The sequence below is a fragment of the Pan paniscus genome, chromosome 6 (genome assembly GCF_029289425.2).
Source record: "Pan paniscus chromosome 6, NHGRI_mPanPan1-v2.0_pri, whole genome shotgun sequence".
Taxonomy (NCBI): domain Eukaryota; kingdom Metazoa; phylum Chordata; class Mammalia; order Primates; family Hominidae; genus Pan; species Pan paniscus.
The window spans coordinates 177,409,168-177,433,821 of record NC_073255.2 but is presented as its reverse complement, the minus strand read 5'-3'; the positions used below and the strand labels follow the sequence as shown (position 1 = coordinate 177,433,821).

At 49.2% G+C, this 24,654-nt stretch overlaps 1 protein-coding gene across 6 annotated transcripts in view; it reads left to right on the top strand.

The window, feature by feature from the left end:
* The first annotated feature begins 2,840 nt into the window (after positions 1-2,840).
* DENND2A (DENN domain containing 2A) overlaps positions 2,841-24,654 on the top strand; it is a 120,898-nt gene continuing 99,084 nt past the window's right edge. For 2 of the 6 annotated variants that reach the window (XM_034965103.3, XM_055115458.2), the window contains exon 1: positions 2,871-3,151. The gene's annotated coding sequence lies outside the window, so the exon portion shown is untranslated. Of the gene's footprint in view, positions 3,152-3,239; positions 3,421-24,654 lie in introns of those variants that run through there. The other 4 variants (XM_034965101.4, XM_034965104.3, XM_063606126.1 and 1 more) reach the window with 4 other exon arrangements.

Genomic DNA, 24,654 nt, shown 5'->3' with positions numbered 1-24,654 from the left:
AGGAGGGAGGGGTCCCTATGTGGGACCCCTGTCATGGTCAGAGCCACAGGATGACCCAGCAATGGGAGCAGCCAGCTCTGAGAAGTTGGAGGGCTGGGGGCTGTGAGAGGCAGGCAAGGTTAGAAATCCACAAAGCACAGGCTGTACACAGTTCATCAGACTCAGACCCAAGGAACTAAGGCAGGAGTTATTTTCCTAAAACAGATTAGTGTCCAGAAGTCAAAGATGAGGGAGTGGAAGGCCAGGCATAGTGGCTCACACCTATACAATATAATCTCAGCACTTTGGGAGGCTGAGGTGGGAGGATCACTGGAGGTCAAGAGTTTGAGACCAGCCTGGCCAACATGGTGAAACCCTGTCTCTACTAAAAATACAAAAATTAGCTGGGCATGGTGGCAGATGCCTGTAATCCCAGCTACATGGGAGTCTGAGGCAGGAGAATCACTCGAACTCAGGAGGCAGAGGCTTCAGTGACCCAAGACCACGCCAATGTACTCCAGCCTACGTGACAGAGTGAGAATCTGTCTCAAAAAAAAAAAAAAAAAAATAGGCCAGGTGTGGTGGCTCACACCTGTAATCCGAGCACTTTGGGAGGCCAAGGCGGGTGGATCATGAGGTCAGGCGTTTTTAAGACTAGCCTGGCCAAGATGGTGAAACCCTGTCACTACTAAAAATACAAAAAAATTAGCCGGGCGTGGCGCGGTGGCAGGCGCCTGTAATCCCAGCTACTCAGGAGGCTGAGGCAAAAGAATCGCTTGAACCCAGGAGGCAGAGGTTGCAAGCCAAGATTGCACCAGTTTGCTTTCTTATATGTTGTAGCAGCCCTGGGAATAATTAACCCTCAAGAAGCCAAGTCTTGGCCAGGCGTGGTGGCTCACATCTATAATCCCAACACTTTGGGAGGCCAAGTCAGGAGGATTACTTGAGGCCAGGAGTTCAAGATTAGCCTGGGCAACATAGCAAGACCTACAAAAAATAAAAAAGCCGACCATGATGGCATACATCTGTAGTCCTAGCTAATTGGGAGGCTGAGGTGGGGAAATTGCTTGAGCCCAGGAGTTCGAGGCTGAAGTGAGCTATGATAGCAACACTGCACTCCACCGTGGGTGAGAGACTGACACTGCCTCAATCAATCCATCAATAAAAAAGAAGCCAAGCCTGGGAGGCTGAGGCAGGTGAATGGCGTGAACCCAGGAGGCGGAGCTTGCAGTGAGCCGAAATCGCTCCACTGCACTCCAGCCTGGGCGACAGAGCGAGAGTCCGTCTCAAAAAAAAAAAAAAAAAAAAAAAAAAAAAAAAAAAAAAAAAAAGCCAAGCCTCTGATCTTTATTTAGAAAGTGAAAAACTTACTGAATAATGCTTCAACAAACAAAACAATAATTTAAATGCTTACACTTAAAAAAAAAGGCTTGCACTTTGCAAATGTGGGCTCTAAAAGTTGACTATGCTTAGTTAAAATGGCTATGTCATGAGGAGTTTAAGGAACTTAACACGCCCTAGAAAAGCTTCAAAGAGTTCCCAGAAAGCATAAAACCCTCAGCTGAGAAGAAAACAGAGCTTTTTTTCCTGTGACTTTGAACAAGTCCCTCAAATCTCAGGCGCCCAGTCTATAGGCACTGCCTGGGCAGTATTACGTCATTACACCCATCTTTTATTTTTCACTGTCTCCCTCCTGCCTTTCTCTCGCGCGCACACTCCTTCTGTGGATTTGTGAGGCTCAGCCTTTCTTCTCTCTTCCCCATTGCCTGAACTTTAGGCCTCTTTGCTGTCCCGCAGGACCATGGCTCCCAGCCCTTCTGGAAGTCACTGAGCTAAAGACAAGGATGACCTTCCTCTGGTGTGGAGATGGACCTGAAGCCTGCTCCCACCGCGCGCAAATCACCCCGCCAGACCCCCCTCACTCTCATCAGGGCATTCCTCTGCTCAAAAACTTTCCGTCCCCCGCTTGAAATCTGGCTAAGCCTACCCATCAGACCTGATTCACCACTTGGTCCTCACTCGGCTGTTTCTGAAATGCCTAGCCTCTGCTTCCGGCCTCCACTGGTGCTGTTCCCTCCACTCAGAACCCTTTCCTTTCAACCACTTTCCTCCACCTATGCAAATGCTATTCAATGTTCCCGGCCCGGTCAAAGCTCCAAGGAACTTCCTCGAAGGCCCCAGCCTGTATTCCAGACCCGCCTTCCCCGCAGCCCACGGCATTTCCCTGCGGACTTCTGCTGTGTAGCCTGTGTTCCTTGACGGTGTCCTGCGTGAGTGGGGGCAGCGGGTCTATGAAGTCACTTCTCCTCTTGGAAGCTTTTCCTGACCACCTCCCTTCCCGCCCGGTCTGGGAGCCCTTCTGCAGCGCGCTCGGCCCTGGGCCCTCCCCGGCCCCCATCACCTGCATCGCCGGTCTCCTGACTGTCATTACCCCGGCCCGACGGCAAGCTGCCTGGGGCAAGGGTGGTGCCTGACTCACTGCCCGAGGTGCCCCCGGCCCCGGCCCGGTGCTGAGAGTGTGTTAACTGCCTAGAGTAAGCGGGGCCGGGCATGCGGCCGCCGTTCCCCGGGCTTGGACGTCCAGGTCTAAGCCTCGGGCCGGAAGCACCTCGCGAATCCGCCCGGGCCTGGGTGGAATGGAGCCGGCGCGCGGCGGGCGTCCTCCCAGGAAGGGTTAAGCCACCTCTCCCCCATCCCGAGAGGCGAGGGGGCGAGTCCGGCAGAAGGTCCTGTTTACCGCAGCTCCGCGCGGGGCCGGGCCCTGGGAGAGGGGTTGCCGTGGCAACCGGCCGGGCGCCCGCCAGCTGCGGATTAGCTCACTGGGCCGGGCGGGATGGGTCGGGAGGAGGGGGCGCGCGTCGCGCAGATCGTCGCGGAGCCACGGCAGGAGGAGGCAGGGGCCGCGGGCGAGCCTGCGCTGGGCCGGCCGAGGGAAGCGCGCCGCTGGGGCCGGGGGCGGCGGGGACCCCACGGGAGCGCGCGCGGCGGGGACCCCCAGGGGCTTGTGGGCTGCCGGGGGAGGCTCGGCGGACAAAGGGGCGGAGGGCGGAGGGCCATGGCGTCCCCGGCACCCGCCGCCGCCCGCCCCCGAGCCGCGCCGCCAGCCGTCCCGGCCCGCCCCGGAGCCCCCAAGATGCGCCCCAGAGCCCGCGGAGCCGCCGCCCGCGGGGAGGTAGGGCCGGGCCGGGCCGGGCCAGGGGGTGCAGGGTCGAGCTGGGGAGGGAAAGGGGACGGAGGAGGGGACGCGCGGGGGAGGGAGGAAACGGCTTGCGCGGCCCGAGCCCTGACGGGGGAAGCGGCTCTGCAGACGGGAGTCTGAGTTCCCGCCTGGTCCCGGGACTGTGCAGAGCGCGATCCAGGCGTTCCTCCCGGGCTCGGGCTGACTCCCAGGACTGAGCCCGGACGCCGCCGTCCCGCGCCTCGGGGACCTGCAGAAAGCCGGTAGACCCCCGCCCTGCGCCGTGCTGGGTCCCTCGGGGCGCGAGTGTGAGTGTGTGTGTGTCCGCGCGCTTGTGTGTGTGTGCGCGCTTGTGTGTCTGTGTGTGAGTGTGTCTGTGCGAGTATGTGTGAGTGTGTGCGTGCGCGTGCAAGCGCGGGGCATCGAGGCGGCTGAGCAGCCGGGCCCCCCTCACAGCGGTCAGCATTTGCAGTCTTGGGAAAGCAAGAAGGTAAAGATGATTGAATGGTCTTACTTCTTCCACTCTGTCCCCAAGGGTGGAGTTGGGAGCAGATGGAGCCCAGGGGAAGTCTGGACACAATCGTATTAGGAGGGTCACAGAGAGCTGGGTGAGACCACGGAGTAGAGCCAGACCTCAGCCGTGGAATCTTGTCATGGGGGGCCTGGGACAGGAAGCAGGAAACTAGTCAGGGCTCTCCAGGGGCGTAAATTGGGCAAGGGAAGTGCAGTGACCCTGCCTTAACCAGCTGGTGCTGACTTCCAGCTGCTGTTCAGATGCGATTCAGGAATGTGACTTCCCCAAGGTTCCAAATGACATCGGACAGTAATGGGCTGGGGGTAACAGAGTTGTAATAGGCGTGCTACAGTAATCTTGTTAGTAAACTCTTAAACCCTCTGTGGTTACCACATAAAAGAAGAGAAAGAAATCCCTTCTCCTTACATCATCAAATATCAGATACCAAAAGAGTGGAGTAGAAAGTCTGGGTGGGCAGCGTGGGACGGAGCAGAACTCCGAGAGGAAGTATGTGTGAGTGTGCGAGTGTGTGCGTGTGTGTCAGAGACGGTTTCTGAGGCCTGGTAATGAAAAGGCTGGCGGGAGGCTGGCCTCCAGTCCTTTCGTTTGTTTTTTATTTTTATTTTTTTGAGACGGAGTCTTGTTCTGTCGCCCAGGCTAGAGTGCAGTGGCGTGATCTCAGCTCACTGCAACCTCCGCCTCCTGGGTTCAAGCGATTCTCCTGCCTCAGCCTCCCGAGTAGTTGGGATTACAGGCGCCCACCACCACGCCCAGCTAATTTTTGTATTTTTAGTAGAGACGGGGTTTCACCATGTTGGCCAGGCTGGTCTTGAACTGCTGACCCCAGGTGATCAGCCCGCCTCGGCCTCGCAAAGTGCTGGGATTACAGGCGTGAGCCACTGTGCCTGGCCTCCAGTCCTTTCATTCTGGAAGATTAATAAAATCCTGTGTCATGTATTCTATTCATCCCCTTACACAGCTCTGTGTGCTAGGCATGCGTGCTAGACATCAGTGGCACAGCGAGGAATGAGACGTCCCCCTTCCTTCCAGGAACACCATCCTAGCTGGGTAGTCAAACAAAAAAGTAAAACCAGTCCTGGCCCAGCCTGGCTGTGAGGGCTGCATGGCGTAGAACTAGGGCAGCCCAGAGAGGAGCCGGTGCAGGGAATCCCCACAGATTAGGTGGTGCTTGGGCTAAGCCCTGAAAACCGCCTCACCAAGGAAACAGCAGGGAAGGTTGTTTCAGGCTGAAAGAACAGAATGTGCAAAGTCACCAGGAGAGTCTAGGAGAGGCCAGTGAGGGGAATTCAGTGTGGCTGCGGGTTGCAGTATGTGAGTGCATGCCGGGGAGAGGTGAGGCGGGGGCTGTCAGGGCAGAGGCACAGGGAAGGAAGGATCTGCCAGAAGGAGGCAGGGGTATGCACTGAAGCAGGAGTGATGCGCTCCTTCTGGTTGTTGGGTGGGGAGGCCTGGAGGAGGAGGAGGAGACCAAGGCTTTTTGCAACACCCAGGCCAGAATTACTGAGGAGCAGGAGAAACTGAAAGGATGCCAGGATCAAGAGGCAGGACCTGGTGACTGGTTTGGGCACAGATTATGATAACTTAGACTAAAAACAAGTATGTACAGAAATGCTCAGGAGAAAACAAAGCAAAGCAAAAGGAATGTGGACCTTCTGAGTGGCCTGCATTTAGCAGATTACAACACTTGGATAACGCATTTGGCTGTAAGTTTTCTGGCAGCTTAGAGACAAACAAAAATACACTGGGTTGCATAGTTTGGGATTTTGGACAACAGAAAGCCTACAAATTAATTCTCAGAACAAAATTTTTCCTGGAATTGAACTCAGCTGGGAATTTATCATGTGGAACTTTATGTAAAGACTGAAGAGTGACATAGAAAAAAAAAATCCTCGTTGCTGGTGTTAGAAAAGATGGAAAGATAAAACTCCCCGTTACTGCCTTCCTCTACCATCCTGTTATGTCTAGGGGAGTGAACTGCACTTCTGTGAGGACTGGGTGTCATCTCAGTATGGGGCCAGGGGAATCCTATACAAAGGAGACAATGGTACCTTAAGTGCAGGAAGAGCTGACACCCATCTCTGTGAATGTAGAGAGCAAGGCGTCTGGGGTGCTCAACCATAAAGGGAAGGAGGCTTATCATAGTATAGCCCAGAGAGGGGTGGGCTGAGACTGTGGTCTGAGAAGGGGACACGTAGGGCATAGCATGTTGGAAGGGCCAGCATCCAGGAATCCTGACCCCCGGGGAAGCAGGCAGGGAGTTCACACAGCATTGTAGGATTCCATGCATATGGGCAAGTCCACTTCCCAGGGCGGTCCTGGTCATTCTGCCTCCAGACTGGATGTAGAGCCTGCCTCTAAAGGGGTAGGAAAAGGGTGGAACTCAGCAGACCAGAGATCCTCTTCAGGAGACCAGAGAGGCCCAGGAGGGTGGAAATCTTGTTTGCTACAACACAAGGAAGTTGCAGAGGAACCAGGAGTGGGAGCTGAGAACTAGGAGGTCCTGCAGACTCAGGCACAGATCTCCTGGCCAGGCTCTTCCCTTTGGTTTCTGCAGAAGGCAGAGAACCTGCAGAATCTATGTCCATACATTGCTAATGTGCCCTTTAAACTTTAAACTATTTCTTGCCAACTATAGCTGTCGTAAATTAACATTCCGTAGGGGTGGGATTCTACGCCTCCAATCAGATTTCTTAACATTTTAAATCTTGGGGTGTGCATTAGAATATACATTTAAATGCTGGGGAGGAGAGTTTGAGACTAGCCTGGGCAACATGGCGAGACCCCATCTCTATAAAAAATAAAAGAAATTGGCCAGGCACAGTGGCCCACGCCTGTAATCCCAACGCTTTGGGAGGCCGAGGCAGGCAGATCACTTGAGATCAGGAGTTTGAGACCAGCCTGGCCAACCCTGTCTCTACTAAAAATACAAAAATTAGCCAGGCGTGGTGGCACATGCCTGTAGTCCCAACTACTTGGGAGGCTGAGGCAGGAGAATCACTTGAACCCAGGAGGCGGAGGTTGCATGAGCCAAGATTGCATCACTACATTCCAGCCTGGGCGACAGAGCAAGACTCCATCTCAAAAATAAATAAATAAAAGAAATTAACCACACACAGTGGCACACACCTGTAGTCCCAGCTACTCGGGAGACTGCGGCGGGAGGATCACTTGAGCCCAGGGAGGTTGAGGCTGCAGGGAGCTATGATTGTGCCACTTCACTCCAGCTTAGGCGACAGTGAGGCCCTGTGTCCAAAAAAAAAAAAAAAAAAAAGGCTGGGGAGGGAGATTAAAAACAACTGATACTTAGGGCTCACTGACCTGGCGTCAGTATTTTTTTAAGATCCCCAGATGATTTTAAGGTACAGCTGAGGTTGAGAGTGGCTGCTCTAGCAGTCACATATAGAGAGCCCATCACAGGGCAGGACAGAAACTCAGATTCCAAAAGATCCCAGGTGGGACACATGGGATGCCTCGCAGGTCCTCAGAAGTGGACAAGGCTGGCCCTGCTTGTTCCTGGCGTTCCGCACAGTCTCCTGGACTCCTGTCTCGCTGCTTCTCCCCCGAGGTCTTTACCAGCCCTCCTCTGTTCCTTCTGGCAGTCACCTTGCTGAAGACTGGGGGTTAGGAGTTGCTTCCCTGGAGCTGCCCTGGATTGCTCTTTCTTGGAGAGATTTTAGTGAAACTGGTTTTCCGTGGGTTCATTGTGCAGCCCTTTTCGGGCCGTGACCCCTCACTGCCCTCACCACTGCCTCTCTGCCCACACGCATTGTTGCTTGTTACCCCAGGAGCCTGGCCCTGAACACTGGCTGTCAGCCTCATGTGTCCAAGCATAGACCCTTCTTCTGCCACCTGAATCAGACAGCCTCCACTTGTAACCCAGACTCTCTTGAAATTCCCTGTGCTGGTTACTCAGGGAAGAGTGCCAGGCCCCGCTGGCCCCTTTAATGATAGGAGGCAAACACTGCCTGGAACTAGGGCAAGTGATGAGCTAAGTTCGCTACTTTTCATATGCAAAAGACAGCGACATGCTGGGAAGCCAGAGTCAGACTCTTCTTTACCCCGGCCTTAAAATCAATGTCTGACGTGGGCAACAGTTTACCCCGTCAGCCCTCAGTTTGCCTAGAAGTTAAGTTCTTTGCCAGCTGGGCCTAGAATTGCGACTCTACCTTCAGCTTCTCTTTGGCACGTTTGTCCCTGGCTTGCAGTTCAGAGGGGCTAAAGAACAGATAACCCTGAGACCCACTCTTCCAACTGGCTGAACTATGGGAAACCAAGTGATCGTTTTTTCCCCTGGCCTTGGGGAAGGAAGGGGCCAGTCACCCTTGCAGCAAGCTTAGGGAAGAGGTTAGCTTCCCTCAGTGGTAGGGAACCAGGAGGTCATAGGCATCCCTTCAGAAGGAAACAAAAGCAGGGATCATTGGCTGGAGAGTGGGGCCAGTACAGGGAGCTGCAACCTTGGCTGTGACCCCTCCTCCCGGGATCCCCAGGCCTTCCGTACACTGCGGATCTTATCTGAAGGGCTTAACAGACCACTTCAAGCAGAATGCCAAATGCATTTCCTTTTGTTGTTTTGTCTTCTAAAAAAGTACACTTAAAAATTGTAGGTTTACTTATAAACTTTATGTGTAATCTATGAAAGTTATATTTGTCATAAAACATTTATTTATTTACTTATTTATTTATTTTTATTATTATTTATTTTTAGACAGGGTCTCGCTCTTTTGCCCAGGCTGGAGTGCAGTGGTGTAATGATGGCTCACTGCAGCTTCTACCTCCTGGGCTCAAGGGATCCTGCTGCCTCAGCCTCTTGAGTAGTGGGGACTATAGGTGCGCACCACCACACCTAGCTAATTTTTGTATTTTTAGTAGAGACAGAGTTTCCCCATGTTGCCCAGGCTGGTCTCAAACTCCTGGACTCAAGCAATCCACCTGCCTCGGCCTTGCAAAGTGCTGGGACTATAGGCATGAGCCACTGCACTTGGCCAAAATTTTTTTTTTTTTTTTGAGACGGAGTCTTGCTCTGTCACACAGGCTGGAGTTCAGTGCCGTGATCTTGGCTCACTGAAACCTCCACCTCCTGGGTTCAAGCAATTCTCCTGCCTCAGCTTCCCAAGTAGCTGCACTGGAGTGCAATGGTGTGATCTCAGCTCACAGCAACCTCTGCTTCCCAGGTTCAAGCAATTCTCCTGCCTCAGCCTCCCAAGTAGCTGGGACTACAGGCGCCCACCACCTCACCTGGCTAGTTTTTGTATTTTTTAGTAGAGAGGGGGTTTCACCATGTTGGCCAGGCTGGTTTGGAACTCCTGACCTCAAGTGATCCGCTGGCCTTGGCCTCCCAAAGTGCTGGAATTACAGGCATGAGCCAGCACGCCTGGCCAAAAATTTTAAATTTCTAATTTTAATACGTTTTCTTTTAAAAGTTAACAAAACTCAAAATATAATACATTGCCTCTATGCATGTGCCACAGTATGAATTTTAATGTTCATATTAACTTAAATAGAAATTCATAAAATTTTCGGGGCAAAACGGGTGTGGGTACAATTGGGTTAAGGAACAGAGAGGTACTATATCTTATTATTGTTTTAAAAGAGAGTATTAGAATCTCATTTTCAAAATAACCATCACTTGGCACAAATAGATTCATTAAGTATGTGGCTTTGAAATGTATTTTAGGCTGGGCGCGGTGGCTCACGCCTGTAATCCCAGCACTTCGGGAGGCCAAGGCAGGCGGATCATGAGGTCAGGAGATCAAGACGGTCCTGGCTAACATGGTGAAACCCCGTCTCTACTAAAAATACAAAAAATTAGCCGGGCATGGTGGCGGGCGCCTGTAGTCCCAGCTACCCGGGAGTTTGGGGCAGGAGAATGGCGTGAACCCGGTAGGCAGAGGTTGCAGTGAGCCGAGGTCGCGCCACTGCACTCCATCCTGGGTGACAGAGCGAGACTCTGTCTCGGAAAAAAAAAAAAAAAAAAAGAAATCTATTTTAATCTCGCAATTCCATTTTTAGGAATTTATCTTAGAAAAATATTGGAACAAGTGCTGGAGAGTATTTGTGGCAGCATTGTTGGTAGTAGCCGAGGTTGGAGGCTGAAGTGGGAGGATCACTTGAGCCTGGTGGGCGGAGATTGCAGTGAGTCGAGATCACACCACTGCACTCCAGCCTGGGCAACAGAGGTCTCAAAAAAATCTTCATAGATTGTCTTCCGTGTTGTCCCAAGTTCGTCTCTTGCTGTTGGTTTCGTGTTTCCATAACCTTGATGGCACATCACCACGATTCCACATGTTGTGTAGGTTGAAACCTAGGATGGGTGGACTGAGTGACACAAAAGAGCCAACCTAGCAAAGCAATTTCAAGGGCCTCTCTCTCTCCCTTACACTTCCCCACTTCTCAGCAGAGAAGATGCAATAATGGTCAAATTTGATTCAGCACTAAATTCTCTGCAAGTTTATGGTAGGTAAAATATAGGTAACCATATACACAAAGTAGGACTGCAGAGAAAGTAAAAAGAGAGCATTAGGCCAGGCGCGGTGGCTCACACCTGTAATTCTAGCACTTTGGGCGGCCAAGGCGGGTAGATCACTTGAGGTCGGGAGTTTGAGACCAGCCTGGCCAGACCCCATCTCTATATAAATACAAACATTAGGGCCAGGCACGGTGGCTCACGCCTGTAATCCCAGCACTTTGGGAAGCTGAGGCGGGTGGATCACGAGGTCAGGAGATGGAGACCATCCTGGCTAACATGGTGAAACCCCATCTCTACTAAAAATACAAAAAATTAGTCGGGCATGGTGGCAGGTGCCTATAGTCCCAGCTACTCAGGAGGCTGAGACAGGAGAATAGTGTGAACCCAGGAGGCGGAGCTTGCAGTGAGCCGAGATTGCGCCACTGCACTCCAGCCTGGGCGGCAGCGCAAGACTCTTGTCTCAAAAAAAAAAAAAAAAAAAAAATTAGCTGGGCATGGTGGCACACACCTATAATCCCAGCTACTCAGGAGGCTGAGGCAGGAGAATCGCTTGAACCCAGGAGGTGGAGTTTGCAGTGAGCTGAGATTGCGCCACTGGACTCCAGCCTGGGCAAAAGAGGGAGACTGTCTCAAAAAAAAAAAAAAAAAAAGGCCAGGCATGGTGGCTCATGCCTGTAACCCCAACACTTTGGGAGGCTGAGGTGGGCCGGATCACCTGAGGTCAGGAGTTGGAGATCCGTCTGGCCAATGAAACCCCATCTCTACTAAAAATACAAAAATTAGCCGGGTGTGGAGGCAGGCGCCTGTAGTCCCAGCTACTCAGGAGGCCGAGGCAGGAGAATCACTTGAACCCGGGAAGCAGAGGTTGCAGTGAGCCGAGATCGCGCCACTGCACTCCAGCCTGGCTGACTAGAGCTAAACTCCTTCTCAAAAAAAGAAAAAAAGCACTAAAAGTAAGTTGTTAATTGATGTACAATAGGCTTAATTAACCTGGACTGTCCCTGCAAACTGCACCTTGTGGCCACGCTGGTAAAGGCTGAGAGTTGGATATGCTCATTCATTCTCCTTGCTGGGACAGGTGTGTTGACCCAGCGAGAAGTGATTTGGTACCACCCCTCTGTCTATCTCCCACCACCTTTCTTATCCACATCTAGAGTTGAGGCTTGAGTTTAGGGAAGGGGAGGAAGCCAGGTGGGTAGTCCAAGGTTGCATATGAACTTCCTTCTTGCTCCCATTCAATGAATCAGAGGAGACAGATTCTACTTTCACTGCCTCTCCCAGCTCACCATGGAAAAATAGTAACTGCCTATCTTCTTCCAGCAAACTTTGAAGCATTAAAACAGGACACTTCTATAATTTTATTTGGCATTTCATGTGCCTGGTAAATATAGGCTAAACCTCCCCAGATGACCAAGCAGAGGCATTTGTAAGGGATCACACAGCAAATCACAATTCAGACTGACCCGGCATGGTCCAGGTTGAACTTGGTTGGGGGAGAAGCTATATGCTCTGGTTTGGTTACTAGATAGAAATGACAGGACAGCCTAAGACATAGAACTTGCATCTCCCGAGCTTGGAGTGAGACTAGTCTCTCAGCCGCAGATTTGGTCGGGGTGGTGACCGCGAAGATGGAAAGGAACTTCCCAAAGCAGCTTGCCTCGTGCTCTGGGATATTCAGCCAGGGCAATGTCTCCAGCACCCTGGAGACTCAGAGGGATTCTCTACTTAATACTCTGAGCTGCAGATGAGATTTGTTCAGATTTGTCATGAAGTGTGTGGTCATCCAACCCCAAATATAACTCCCTGGCATCTTGTGGTGACTGTCATCTGGTTCATTTCATCATCTGTATTTGTGACAATCAACAAACATAGACAACCTTCCAGGATATCAGAAGGGGACCAGTGCCCTCTGTTTACCCTCCAGCTGACTGATGCATCTAATAGGGTGGAAAAATGTCAGGGAAGAGATAGCTTCTTAATCCCTCTCAAAACAATCAGACTTGAAGATTCCAGCACCACAGAGAGCCAAGAGAGCCTCTTATTCCAGGCTCTTCTTTCCCTTGAATATAGGACAGCCAAGATTCCTGGTCTGGTACAGAACTGAGAGAGATGGGTAAAGGGGCTAAGAGGCTGCTTCTGGGTACACACACAACCCCGAGGTTCAGGCTGCCAATTTGTCAGAGAAAACGAGAAAGAGAATGCTCCTTTTGGGACCAAGAAAGAAGCAGAACAAATGCAAGAGTCCCACGAGGCAGATCCACATGTTCCTTCCCCACACCCCCGAAATCTGGCTTCTATTCCTATCCATCTGCTGAAACCATATCTTAGGTTACTAATGGTTCGTCTGTGGCCAGTTCCCTGTTCTCATGCTTCTTGATCTCACTAATGCACTTGACACACCCCTGACCCTTCCTTCTTGAAACCCAAGTCAAGGTGGATGTAAAATGGGTGCAGTGATGAATCTGCGCCACTTGTCAAAATACTGAAATACTTCTATTCTGGTTGGTAAATAGGGTGTCCCACACTCCCAGGACCACTAACTCTCCCCCTGCCAAGATCTGGCCATAAAAGGGTTAACAATAAGGCCATTCTGCTTGTTGGGCTCCTGCACACCTTTGTTATAATTTTGTTGTGTTTTTTTGTTTTTTGGTTTTTTTTGAGACAGAGTCTCACTCTGTTGCCCAGACTGGAGCGCAGTGGCATGATCCTGGCTAACTGCAACCTCCGCCTCCCAGGTTTAAGTGTTTCTCCTTCCTCAGCCTCCCAAGTAGCTGAAATTTCAGGTGTGTGCCACCATGCCTGGCTAATTTTTTGTATTTTATTTTATTTTATTTTTAGTAGAAACAGGCTTTCACCGTGTTGGTCAATTTGGTCTCGAACTCCTGACCTCAAATGATCCTCCCGCCTTGGCCTCCCAAAGTGCTAGGATTACAGGTGTGAGCCCAGCCTGTTATGTATTTTGAATACTGCCTCCTCAGTGTAGACACCATACTGTTTTGGTTGTTTTAATTGTCTTTCAAAGAAGAGTTCTTCACTGATTCCTCCTGTTCTTATTCAACAAGTATTTATGCAACCCTCACAGTAGACCAAAGTCTCGGTTAGGCATTGTAGGGAATAGAAAGAAGCCAGTGCGCGTGTTCTGCCACTAGAACTCCCTGTCTAGTTGGAAGGCCCAGGTAAAGAAACATACAAAGAGCCTGGGCAACATGGTGAAACCATGTCTTTGAGAAAAATACAAAAGTTAGCCAGCCATGGTGGTACATGCCTGTGGTCCCAGCCACTCAGGAGGCTGAGGTGGGAGGATCACTTGAGCACAAGAGGTCGAGGCTGCAGTGAGCCACGATGGTGCCACTGCACTCCAGCCAGGGTGACAGAGTGAGACCCTGTCTTAAAAAAAAAAAAAGACCTGGCGCGGTGGCTCATTTGAGGTCAGGAGTTCGAGACCAGCCTGGCCAACATGGTGAAACCCCGTCTCCACTAAAAATACAAAAATTAGCCGGGCATGGTGGCAGGCACCTGTTGTAATCCCAGCTACTCGGGAGGCTGAGGCAGCAGAATTGCTTGAACCCAGGAGGTGGAGGTTGTGGTGAGCTGAGATTGCGCCACTGAACTCCAGCCTGGGCGACAGAATGAGACTCCATCTCAAAAAAAAAAAAAAAGAGAGAGAAAGAAACATAAAAGACACCATGTAGAGAGTGAAGTAACAAGAGCACCATAGGAGCAACCCGTGCCTCACTTGTTCACTACCTTCTCCCTCTTCACTGTCTCCCTCAGTTCATCATGCTCAGTTTCATCGCTCCCTCCCAAACTGGACCTCTGAGTTGTTCTTTATACAGAACGTTAGCTCATTACCTCTCACTGCCTCTTGAATGTACCACTCTCACCTTAATGTGTCCAAAAGAGAACATATTATCATTACATTCTGTGGCCTCCTTATTTCCCTTGGTTAGCAAACCTTCACTCCTCTTTCTTATTTCAGAACATCCCAACATCTAGCCTGCTGCCGGGTCCGTCTTCTCCCTGGCTCCCACGTGAGTCCTGGTGCTCCTGTCCTAGCAGGCGGTCTTCATGCTGGGCAGGCTTTGCCTTGTTCTTTACTCCATGCACTGGCCTCCTCAGGAGCACTTTCCCTTCCCCAACTCTTGGAATCCAATGGAGTCTTTCTTGGCCACCAGGCACTACCTCTTTGAAGCAGTCCGTGGCTCCCCTTTCATTGCCCTCCTCCAAATTTCTACAGTTTATATTTGTTTCATAACATTTGCCACCGTGTTCGAATGTATTCCTCCACCCAGTCTCTAATGGCGCTCCTGCACACCTCTGCGGTTAATTTTGAATACTGCCTTTCACCCTAGACACCATTCTGTTTTGGTTGTCCTAATTGTCTTTGAAAAAATAGATCTTCATGGATTCCTCTTGAGTTTTCTGTGAGTTTAAGGGCGTGTCAGGCATTCCCTGAACCAACCTTGTCTTTCTGTTTTGAACAATTGCAATCTTTTATTGCCATTTGGTTGATAGGGTTTATATCTTTTATCTCTAGCTTGAGGGCAGGGACCATTTTTTATACTTGTGTATTCCCAATAGCACCTCAAAGAGAACTGTCTCCAGCTTGCTGATTAATCATATTGATTAGTTTTAAACTGATCAATGCTGGCTCAGATTAACTAAATGAAATTATAGGCCAGGTGCAGTGGCTCATGCCTGTAATCCCAGCACTTTGGGAGGCCGAGGCAGGCAGATCATTTGAGGTCAGGAGTTCGAGACCAGCCTGACCAGCATGGTGAAACCCCGTCTCTACTAAAAATACAAAGAAATTAGCCGGGCGTGGTGGCGCATGCCTGTAGTTCCAGCTACTCGGGAGGCTGAAGCAGGAGAATGCCTTGAACCTGGGAGGCAGAGGTTGCCGTGAGCTGAGATCGCGCCACTGCACTCCAGCCTGGGTGACAGAGCAAGACTCCACCTCAAAAAAAAAAAGAAGAAATTTTAGGCCAAAGGGGATTTCCCGTATCTTGAAAGTTAGCTAAATAAAAATGAGCACATTTCCAGGCATTGCACAACTTCTGAGTACAAAACACCAGGCACAGATAGGAAACAAACAGAAGTAGGGTCTCAGGTCAGGCAGAGCAAGCTGCGCTGGTCTGAGGGCGACCTCCGCCTTACTTTCACAGTTGGCACCATAGCCAGTGCAACTGAGGACTAACAGGTCACTGTGCACCCTGACTTCTGCTGCAAAGGGAAGGGGATCAGGTCACCTTCTAATTCCAAAACCAGCTTTTACAGATTATAACAGCACTTGTATGTTGGAGAGTAGTTTAGAGCTTACCCACACTTGCAAACAAATGAGGCTGCGTAAGCAGCCCTGCAGGTGAGTTGAGAACATGGTATTGTTATTACTAATTCATTAAGAATTAATGTATGCTGGCCAGGCACAGTGGCTTACACCTGTAATCCCAGCACTTTGGGAGGCCGAAGCTGTCAGATCACTTGAGGTCAAGTTCGGGACAAGCCTGGCCAACGTGGTGAAACCCCATCTCTACTAAAAATACAAAAATTAGTTGGGCATGGTGTACACGCCTGTAGTTCCAGCTACTCGGGAGGCCAAGACAGGAAAATTGCTTGAACCACTCCAGCCTGGAGGACAAGAGTGAAACTCTGTCTTAAAAAAAAAAAAAAAAGAATTAATGTATGTTGGGCATGGTGGCTTACAGCTGTAATCCCAGCAGTTTGGGATGCTGAGGTGGGAAGATTGCATGAGCCCAGGAGTTAGAGACCAGCCCGGACAACAAATCAAAACCCTGTTTCTATGTCTCTACAAAAAAAAAAAAATTAGCCAGTTGTTGCAGTGCACGCCTTTGGTCCCAGCTAATTGGGAGGCTGAGGCAGGAGGACTGCTTGAGCTTGGGAGTTTGAGGCTGCAGTGAACTGTGATTGCACCACTGCACTCATCCCGGGTGACAGAGTAAGATCTCATCTCAAAAAATAAATAAATAAAATTAAAAATAAAAATAGGCCGGGTGCAGTGACTCATACCTATAATCCCAGCACTTAGGGAGGCCAAGGCAGGCAGGCAAGAGTTCGAGACCAGCCTGGCCAACATGGTGAAACCCCGTCTCTACCAAAAATACAAAAAAAATTAGCCAGGCATGGTGGTGTGCGCCTGTAGTCCCAGCTACTCGGGAGACTGAGGCACAAGAATTGCTTGAACTCTGGAGGTGGAGGTTGCAGTGAGCCGAGATTGTGCCACTGCACTCCAACCTGGGCGACAGAGCAAGAGTCCATTTCAAAAAACTAAACTAAACTAAAAATAAATAAGATAAATATTTACAATAATATGTTAGAGCATTATTACTTATTAGTATTATTTGGCAGGGTTAAGTTCACCTTAGAATAATGGAAGACATTTGCTGAGCGCTTTTTCTGGGCTATGCACTGTGCTGAATGTTTTACAGGTGCAATTTCATCTAATCCTTACCAGTCTCTTAAAGTAAGTGCTACCATTATCACCATTTTACAGAGGCGAGAACTAAGGCTTAGAAATGTATCTTGATCGAGGTCCCGCAGATCTCCAAGTTCACTGGAATTTAAACCTGGGTCTGTCTGATTCCAAACCCTTTGCTTTTAATCCTTATGATAAAGGCTCTCTCAAACTTTTTCTCAGAACCCGGGAGCAGCTGCAGGAGTAGCCTCAGCTCCATTCTCTTGTGCTGGCCCCAAGCAAGGGGATGGGAGATGACGTCTCCCTCTAAGATTGCTGCCTTTTGTCCAAATGTGCTGGCCGGGAGCCAGGCCTGGAAACTCTCTGCTCATGGAAAGAACAGAAGCCAGCAAAAGAGGGTGGGAAGAGTCTGAGGGGAGGAAAGGAAGAGGAGGACAGGAAGGCAAGAGGGAGAAAGGAGGTGGGAAAGAGGATTCTGCGGGTAGCACAGCTGGAGAGGGAGATGTTGTGCCAGGAAGCAAGCAAACGAACGTGACCTGCGGGTGCATTCCATTCAAGTGGGCTGTTTAGTGGTGCAGCGTGAGCCTCCAGCCCTGGGAGGCACAGGCCCCAGGGCTGTCCAGGTGCTCAGAGACCAGGACAGATCACACCGGGTGGTCCTTCCTCCCATTCTCAGGATTACTATCCAGTGAGGTCAGATCAAAACCAACAGCAGGAAAGCCTTCAGAGGGAAAAGAAGCCACAAAATGGCAGCCTGAGGGCTGCCTCTGGAAGTAGAGGATCTGGCCAGGCAGGGCCTTGGTGTCACAGCATGCATGGTGTGCAGGGGACGGAGAAGGGGAAGGGAGGAGACTGGGTGCTTGAATAAAATAAAATCATAACTATTTCCCAAGTTCCTAATCTGGATTGAGGAGTGGAAGGCCCGTACGGTGCCGTCAAGGTGGACCTGTAGGCGTTAGGCACCTGGACCCTGGAGTCAGACACCCTGACGCATTCAGCACCCACGCAGCCTTGGGAAAAGTTAATCCCTCCAGGCCTTAATGTACACATCTGAGAAGGGGAGGCAATAGTAAGCTTACTGTGAACATTAAACTAAATGACCTGTGTAAAATCTTGCTTAGGGAATAGTAAGTGCTCAATTAGTATCAGCTGTTCATTCATCATTGCAGCTTAATTTGAGGTGTCAAAACATAAATATGTGAAACCTTCAATAAAAAATGTATAAATAACATTTGAAGCCAACCATACAAGATGTAGCACAAGGTTATATACATTCTGTTAGAACATCAACTTTTTCTTCTTTTCTTATAAAAGAAGAAAAAGCATTCAGCAGGAGCCCATGGCTAATGTTTTTTGTTTTCGTTTTTTTGTTTGTTTTTGTTTTTGAGGCGGAGTCTCACTCTGGCTGGCTGGCTGGAGTGCAATGGCATGATCTCGGCTCACTGCAAATGCTGCCTCCTGCATTCAAGCAATTCTCCTGCCTCAGCATCCAGAGAAGCTGGGTTTACAGGCGCACGCCACCAGGTCCAGCTAATTTTTTTGTATTTTTAATAGAGACAGGGTTTCACCATGTTGGCCAGGCTAGTCTCAAACTCCTGACCTCAAGTGATCTGCCTGTCTCAGCCTCCCAAAGTGCCGGGATTACAGGCATGAGCCACAGCACCCAGACTGTTCTTTTTTTTTCTTTCTTGAAACGGAGTATCGTTCTGTTGCCCAGGCTGGAATGCAGTGGCGTGATCTCGGCTCACTGCAACCTCTGTGTCCCGGGCTCAAGTGACTCTCCTGCCTCAGCCTCCTGAGTAGCTTGGATTACAGGCATGCACCACCACGCCCAGCTAATTTTTGTGTTTTTAGTAGAGACAGGGTTTCACCATGTTAGCCAGGCTGGTCTCCAACTCCTGACCTCAGATGATCCGCTTGCCTCGGCCTCCCGAAGTGCTGGGATTACAGGCATGAGCCACCGTGCCCGGCCTCGTGGCTAATGTTATCTGGTAGCTATAAGGCAAATGTGTTTTGTTTTTTGTTGTTTTTTAAAAAATCTCCAGGCTGGGCGTGGTGGTGCACGCCTGTCATTCCAGCTACTTGGGAGGCAGAAGCAGGAAGATTGCTGGACATAAGGTCGAAGCTGTATTCACATCACTGCACTCCAGCCTCGGCAACGGAGAGAGATGCTGTCTCAAAAAGCAAAAAACAAAAACAAAAACAAAAAAACAAAGAAAAACAAAATCTCTCAACAGCCTAATAATAACAAAGAACATTTCTCACTTCTAAAAAAAAAAAAAAATCACCAGAAACACGAACTTCACAAATCTCTCTGGGTTTCTGAAGAAGTGGCTCTTCAGCTAAGAAAAAAAAAAAGGAAAAGAAATGCCTTCAAGAACATGGAACATGTAACTAGCAGATCCAGGTTCTCCTGTGACAGCTTCTCCATGGAAACCTGAGTCCCCTGAGGCAATGGAAAGGAGGGTGAGGAGGTGAATGAGCCCCAGACAGGGTAACAGGAGCCCTGGGTTCTGCTTCTACCTCTGCCACCATGTGGCCAGGTGATAGGCTAGGTGAGCCAAAAACCCCCCGGGCCACAGTGTTGTCACCTGCAGCCCTGGCGTCCCACCTGTTCCCTCCCTGTGTTGGTGTTGAGGAGCCTCTCCGTGCCAGGCGCTTTTCCAGTATCATTAAGGTTTTTTTTTTTGTTGTTGTTGTTGTTTTGCCTTTCCTCCTTGAATTTCCTCACTAGACTGGGACCTCTGAGAAGCACTGTCATTTACAGGCTGGGTTCCCAGTAACCCACTGGGTCACAAGGGGAGAGCTGCTGAGGCCAGGAGGAGGATGTGGAAGGCTGGGTCAGCCAGCACAGGCGTCACTCCCAACAGGGTCCTGGGAGAAGGGGCTCAGCATTTCCTGAAGGCAGATGACTCTATAAATAGACCGGGGGATGGGAAAAGGATTCGATCATCCCGTTCCTCCTGTCAGCTCAGCTCCTCCTTCTGCTCATCCGGACTCTGCAGCCTCTCGTGAATGTTTTTCACTCACATATGGCCCTGCCGGGGCGTTAGGGGTGGAAATGGGGATGTGAGATGGACTTTCTGCTAGATTGTAGATCCAAACAAGAACTGAAGAAGGTATACCTGCCATTTATTTTTAATTTCCCACAGAAATTTCTCCTTCATCTATGTCAATATAAGGCCAGAGTTTTTTCAGTAGGGTTTTATTGGAAGGAAGGACGCAAGCGAGGAGGAAAATTATACACCTTTTGATACTGTGGCCTATTTAAATTCAAGGGTTCAGCAGATCTTCCTTGTGGAAGTTGTGACACTTTCCATATGCTCTTTTTTTTTTTTTTTTTTAGATGGAGTCTTGCTCTGTCACCCAGGCTGTGGCGTGATCTCGGCTCACTGCAACCTGTGCCTCCCGGGTGCAAGTGATTCTCCTGCCTCAGCCTCCCGAGTAGCTGGGATTACAGGCGCCCGCCACCATGCCTGGCTAATTTTTGTATTTTTAGTAGAGACGGGGTTTCACCATGTTGGCCAGGCTGGTCTCGAACTCCTGACCTTGTAATCTGCCCGCCTCAGCCTCCCAAAGTGCTGGGATTACAGGCGTGAACCACCGCACCCAGCCCTCCATACGCTCTTTAGGTCCTCAGAAAGGTTAGGTCTCCTGACAACAGCCTTACTAAGACTTCAGATGTTCCTAGCACCTTCAGTGTCACAAGAGTCTCCTCTGGGAGGGAAAGAGACTTTTTTTTTTTTTTTTTTTTGGAGATAGAGCCTCGCTGTGTCGCCCAGGCTGGAGTGCGGTGGCATGATCTTGGCTCACTGCAACCTCTGCCTCCCGGGTTCAAGCAATCCTTCTGCATCAGTCTCCCAAGTAGCTGGGATTGTAGGCACCCGCCACCACACCTGGCTAATTTTGGTTTTGCCATTTTGGCCAGACTGGTCTCAAACTCCTGAGTTCAGGTAATCTGCCCGCCTCAGCCTCCCAAAGTGCTGGGATTACAGGCGTGAGCCACCACACCCAGCCGGAGAGGGACTTCTTGAGGGCTGCTCTTGTGACCTCCATAATGCAGAGAATGATCAGTTCACACCAAACTTCCTGGGCCAGGCTAGAGGCAAACCTAATGGGGGCTTTAGTTTACTTAGCAGCCAAAGTTTACTCAGCTCCAGCCGTATGGATACAGATTCGTGTTTAAAACGATCATAGGGGCCTGGCATGATGGCTCACGCCTGTAATCCCAGCACTTTGGAAGGCCAAGGCAGGCAGATCCCCTGAGTCCAGAAGTTCTAGACCAGCCTGGGCAAAATAGCAAGACCCCATCTCCACATAAAAATAAGAAGAAGAAGAAGAAGGAAAAAAGTATTCAGTGTCCCCCTAGACGGTTGGTGGACGGTTGGGGCTGGGACGGGGGTTGAATTGTCTCTTGGACCTGGGCATGCTTACTTCAGTACACTGGTGTTGTAAAATTCTGTGTTCTTTTATACTCATGAGCACTGAAGGCTCCTGATGGCTGGATAGCACTCATTTAAGCTGAGCCTCCGAAAGAGCATTTTAACAAGTCTGAGGAGGAGGGGATGTGAAAACTTGGTGAATTTGGATAAAGAGTATATAAATTTTCTGTACTATTCTTGCAACGGTTCTGTAAACTTGAAATTATTTCAAAATTAATTTTTTTTTTTTTTGAGATGGAGTCTTGCTCTGTCGCCCAGGCTGGAGTGCAGTGGTGCGATTTTCGCTCACTGCAACCTCCGCCTCCCAGGTTCAAGCGATTCTCTTGCCTCAGCCTCCCGAGTAGCTGAGATTACAGGCATGTGCCACCACGCCTGGCTAATTTTTGTGTTTTTAGTAGAGACGGTTTCACCATGTTGGCCAGGCTGGTCTTGAACTCCTGGCTTCAAGTGATCTGTCCATCTCAGCCTCCCAAAGACCTGGGATCACAGGCATGAGCCACCACGCCTGGCGCAAAATTTAAAAATTTAAAGGTCATTATGCTTCTGGTATCATCTTGGCAACAGCTTTCAGAAAGTCTACACAAGTTGTGTTCACAGATTCTGCCTTGGTTTGTGTGTTGCTTGACCCCTACAAATAAATCCTAAAAATCATTTGGGCGTCTCCTCCTTATGGAGTCAGTGTTGCTTTTCATTCAGTGGCTGGTGCTTCCTTAAATATTAGTCATTCTGAGATTATGCAAATATCTGTGCCTTCCAGCCACGTACCCCAAACGAAATTCAGCCCAATCTTCAAGCCCAACTCAGGGCTGCTCTTCCACAAGTGGCATTCACTTTCACCTGTTTTGCTTATCAGACTGTGTTTTGTATTGGAGACATTCATGTGCATCCTATTTCCTGTATGAGAATGGAAACTGTCAGAGGGCAAATTAATCTATTTTACATTTCTCCCAGGTTTCACTCTGTTCCCTGAGAGAAGCAGGCACAAATATTAGTTGCAAGAATGAATTACGTGACTATAACAGGCCCTTTGTATCTGTGAGTTCCGCATCCGAGGATTCAATCAACCACAGACTGAAAATACTCAGAAAAAAAACATTCCAGAATGTGTTACATTGCAGATGTGTACAATGTAGTTATGCCTGGGGTGTTTGCATTTGCACTGAACATGTACAGACTATTTTTCTCTTGTCATTATTTCTTAAACAACACAGTATAACAACTATTTACATAGCATTTAGGTTGTATTGGGTATTATAAGTAATCTAGAAATGATTTAAAGTATGTGGAAGGGCCAGGCCTGGTGGTGGCTCACATCTGTAATCCTAGCACTTTGGGAGGCCAAGGTGGGAGGGTTGCTTGAGGCCAGGAGTTCAAGACCAGTCTGGGCAACATAGCAAGACTCTGTCTCTACAAAAAAAAATTTTTTTTTAATTAGCTGAGCCTAGTGGCTCACACGTGTAGTCCCAGCTACTCAGGAGGCTGAGGTGGGAGGATCACTTGAGCCTAGGAGGTTGAGGCTGCAGTGAGCCATGATGCCACCACTGTACTCCAGCCTGGCGACAGAGCGAGACCTTGTCTCTTGAAAAAAGTTTTTAAATTAAGTATATGGAAGGATGTGCATAGGTTATATCCAAATACTATGCCATTTTTATGGGACTTGAGCATCCATGAATGTTGGTATCTGAGTGACATCCTGGAACCAATCCCCCGAGGATACCAAGGGATGACTGTATTTCCCTTTAGCCATTGGTTTCCACATAATCGCTCTTTGGACCCATTGAAACATCTGTACTGGGATGTGGTTACTGTAGAACAGGATCTAAATCTTGGTCGTCTCTAAGGGAAAGGAGCTAATGAGAATAAAGTATCACTTAGCCTTCCCTTCAGGAGATATGATGGCAAAGCAAAACCGGTGCGGAGTGATGAACTCCCCTGAGCTGGATGCCCTGCAGCTGTGGTCGTGGCTGCAAGGCAGCTGTGGGACTTGCTGGGCACTGCAGGGCAGACCCAGACATCCACAGACAACAGCAGCGTTTATATTCCCCCTCTCCCCTGCTGTATTTGCAATAGCAATTATAATACATGCTTATAATAGAAAATTTGGAAATCTGGTGGGGAGGGGGGTTGTTGTTAGAAATATAGATGTTAGAGAATGGAAAAAAAAAAAATCAAAGTCTCTTACCCAATGGCAACTACTGTTACTCCCTCATTAAATTTACTTCCAGTCATTTTCTTTTGTGTGCAGTTTTGAATAGTAATAAATTCCTCCTCCCCTGCCCCTTTTAAACATTGTTTCATTCATTTTGGACACAAGCTTTTGGATTCTGTTTCTTTTGGCTAACATTACAACAGGAACGTTTTTTCCATTTAATAATAGTCTTCTTTTTTCTTTCTAGCTTCAGTTTAAAATTTTCTTTTTTTATTTTTTTGAGACAGAGTCTTGCTCTGTCGCTCAGGCTGGAGTGCAGTGTCGCAATCTTGGCTCCATGCAACCTCCGCCTCCTGGGTTCAAGCGATTCTCCTGCCTCAGCCTCCTGAGTAGTTGGTACTACAGGCGCCCGCCACCATGCCCGCCTAATTTTTTTGGTATTTTTAGTAGAGACGGGGTTTCACTATGTCGGCCAGGCTGGTTTTGAACTCCTGACCTCAGGTGATCCACCAGCCTTGGCCTTCCAAAGTGCTGGGGTTACAGGCGTGAGTCACTGCACCCAGCCTAAAATTTTCTTTTTAAATAATAGCTTGATTGAGATATAATTCACATGCCATACAATTCACCCATTTAAAGTGTATAGTTTAATGTGTACACATTTAAAATGTACAGTTTTGGCTGGGTGCAGTGGCTCACACCTGTAATCCTAGCACTTTGGGAGGCCGAGGCCGGCAGATCACTTGAGGTCAGGAGTTCGAGAGCAGCCTGGCCAACATGGCGAAACCCCATCTCTACTGAAAATACAAAAATTAGCTGGGCATGGTGGTGCACACTTGCAATCCCAGCTAGTTGGGAGGCTGAGGCAGGAGAATCTCTCGAACCCAGGAGGCGGAGGTTGCAGTGAGCTGAGATTGCGCCACTGCACTCCAGCCTGGGCAACAGAGTGAGTGAGACTCCATCTCAAAAAAAAAAAAGTGCAGAGTTTTTAGTGTATTTGTGGAGTTGTGCAACCCATCACCACCATCAATTTTAGAACACTTTCGTCACCCTGGAAAGAAATGCAAACCTGTTAGCAGTCACTCCTTATTCCTCCCACCCACCCACTCCTAACCTCAGCAATCGCCAGCCTACTTTCTGTCTCTATAGAATCGTAGTCTTCTTAAACATAATTTAATTTACGTTGTAATATTCCATTGAATAGCTGTATTCCACTGAATAGCTAAATTATAGTTTACATTACCATTACATTGCTTAACTTTTGAGTAGCTTTTAACTTTTCAATATTATAAGTAACAGCTATGAATATTTATGCAAACACTTTTTACATCCTTAGGATTCTGTTAGGATATATTCCCAAAGTATAGAAATATATAATCAGGCCGGGCGCGGTGGCTCATGCCTGTAATCCCAGCACTTTGGGAGGCTGAGGCGGGCAGATCACGAGGTCAGGAGATCGAGACCATCCTGGCCAA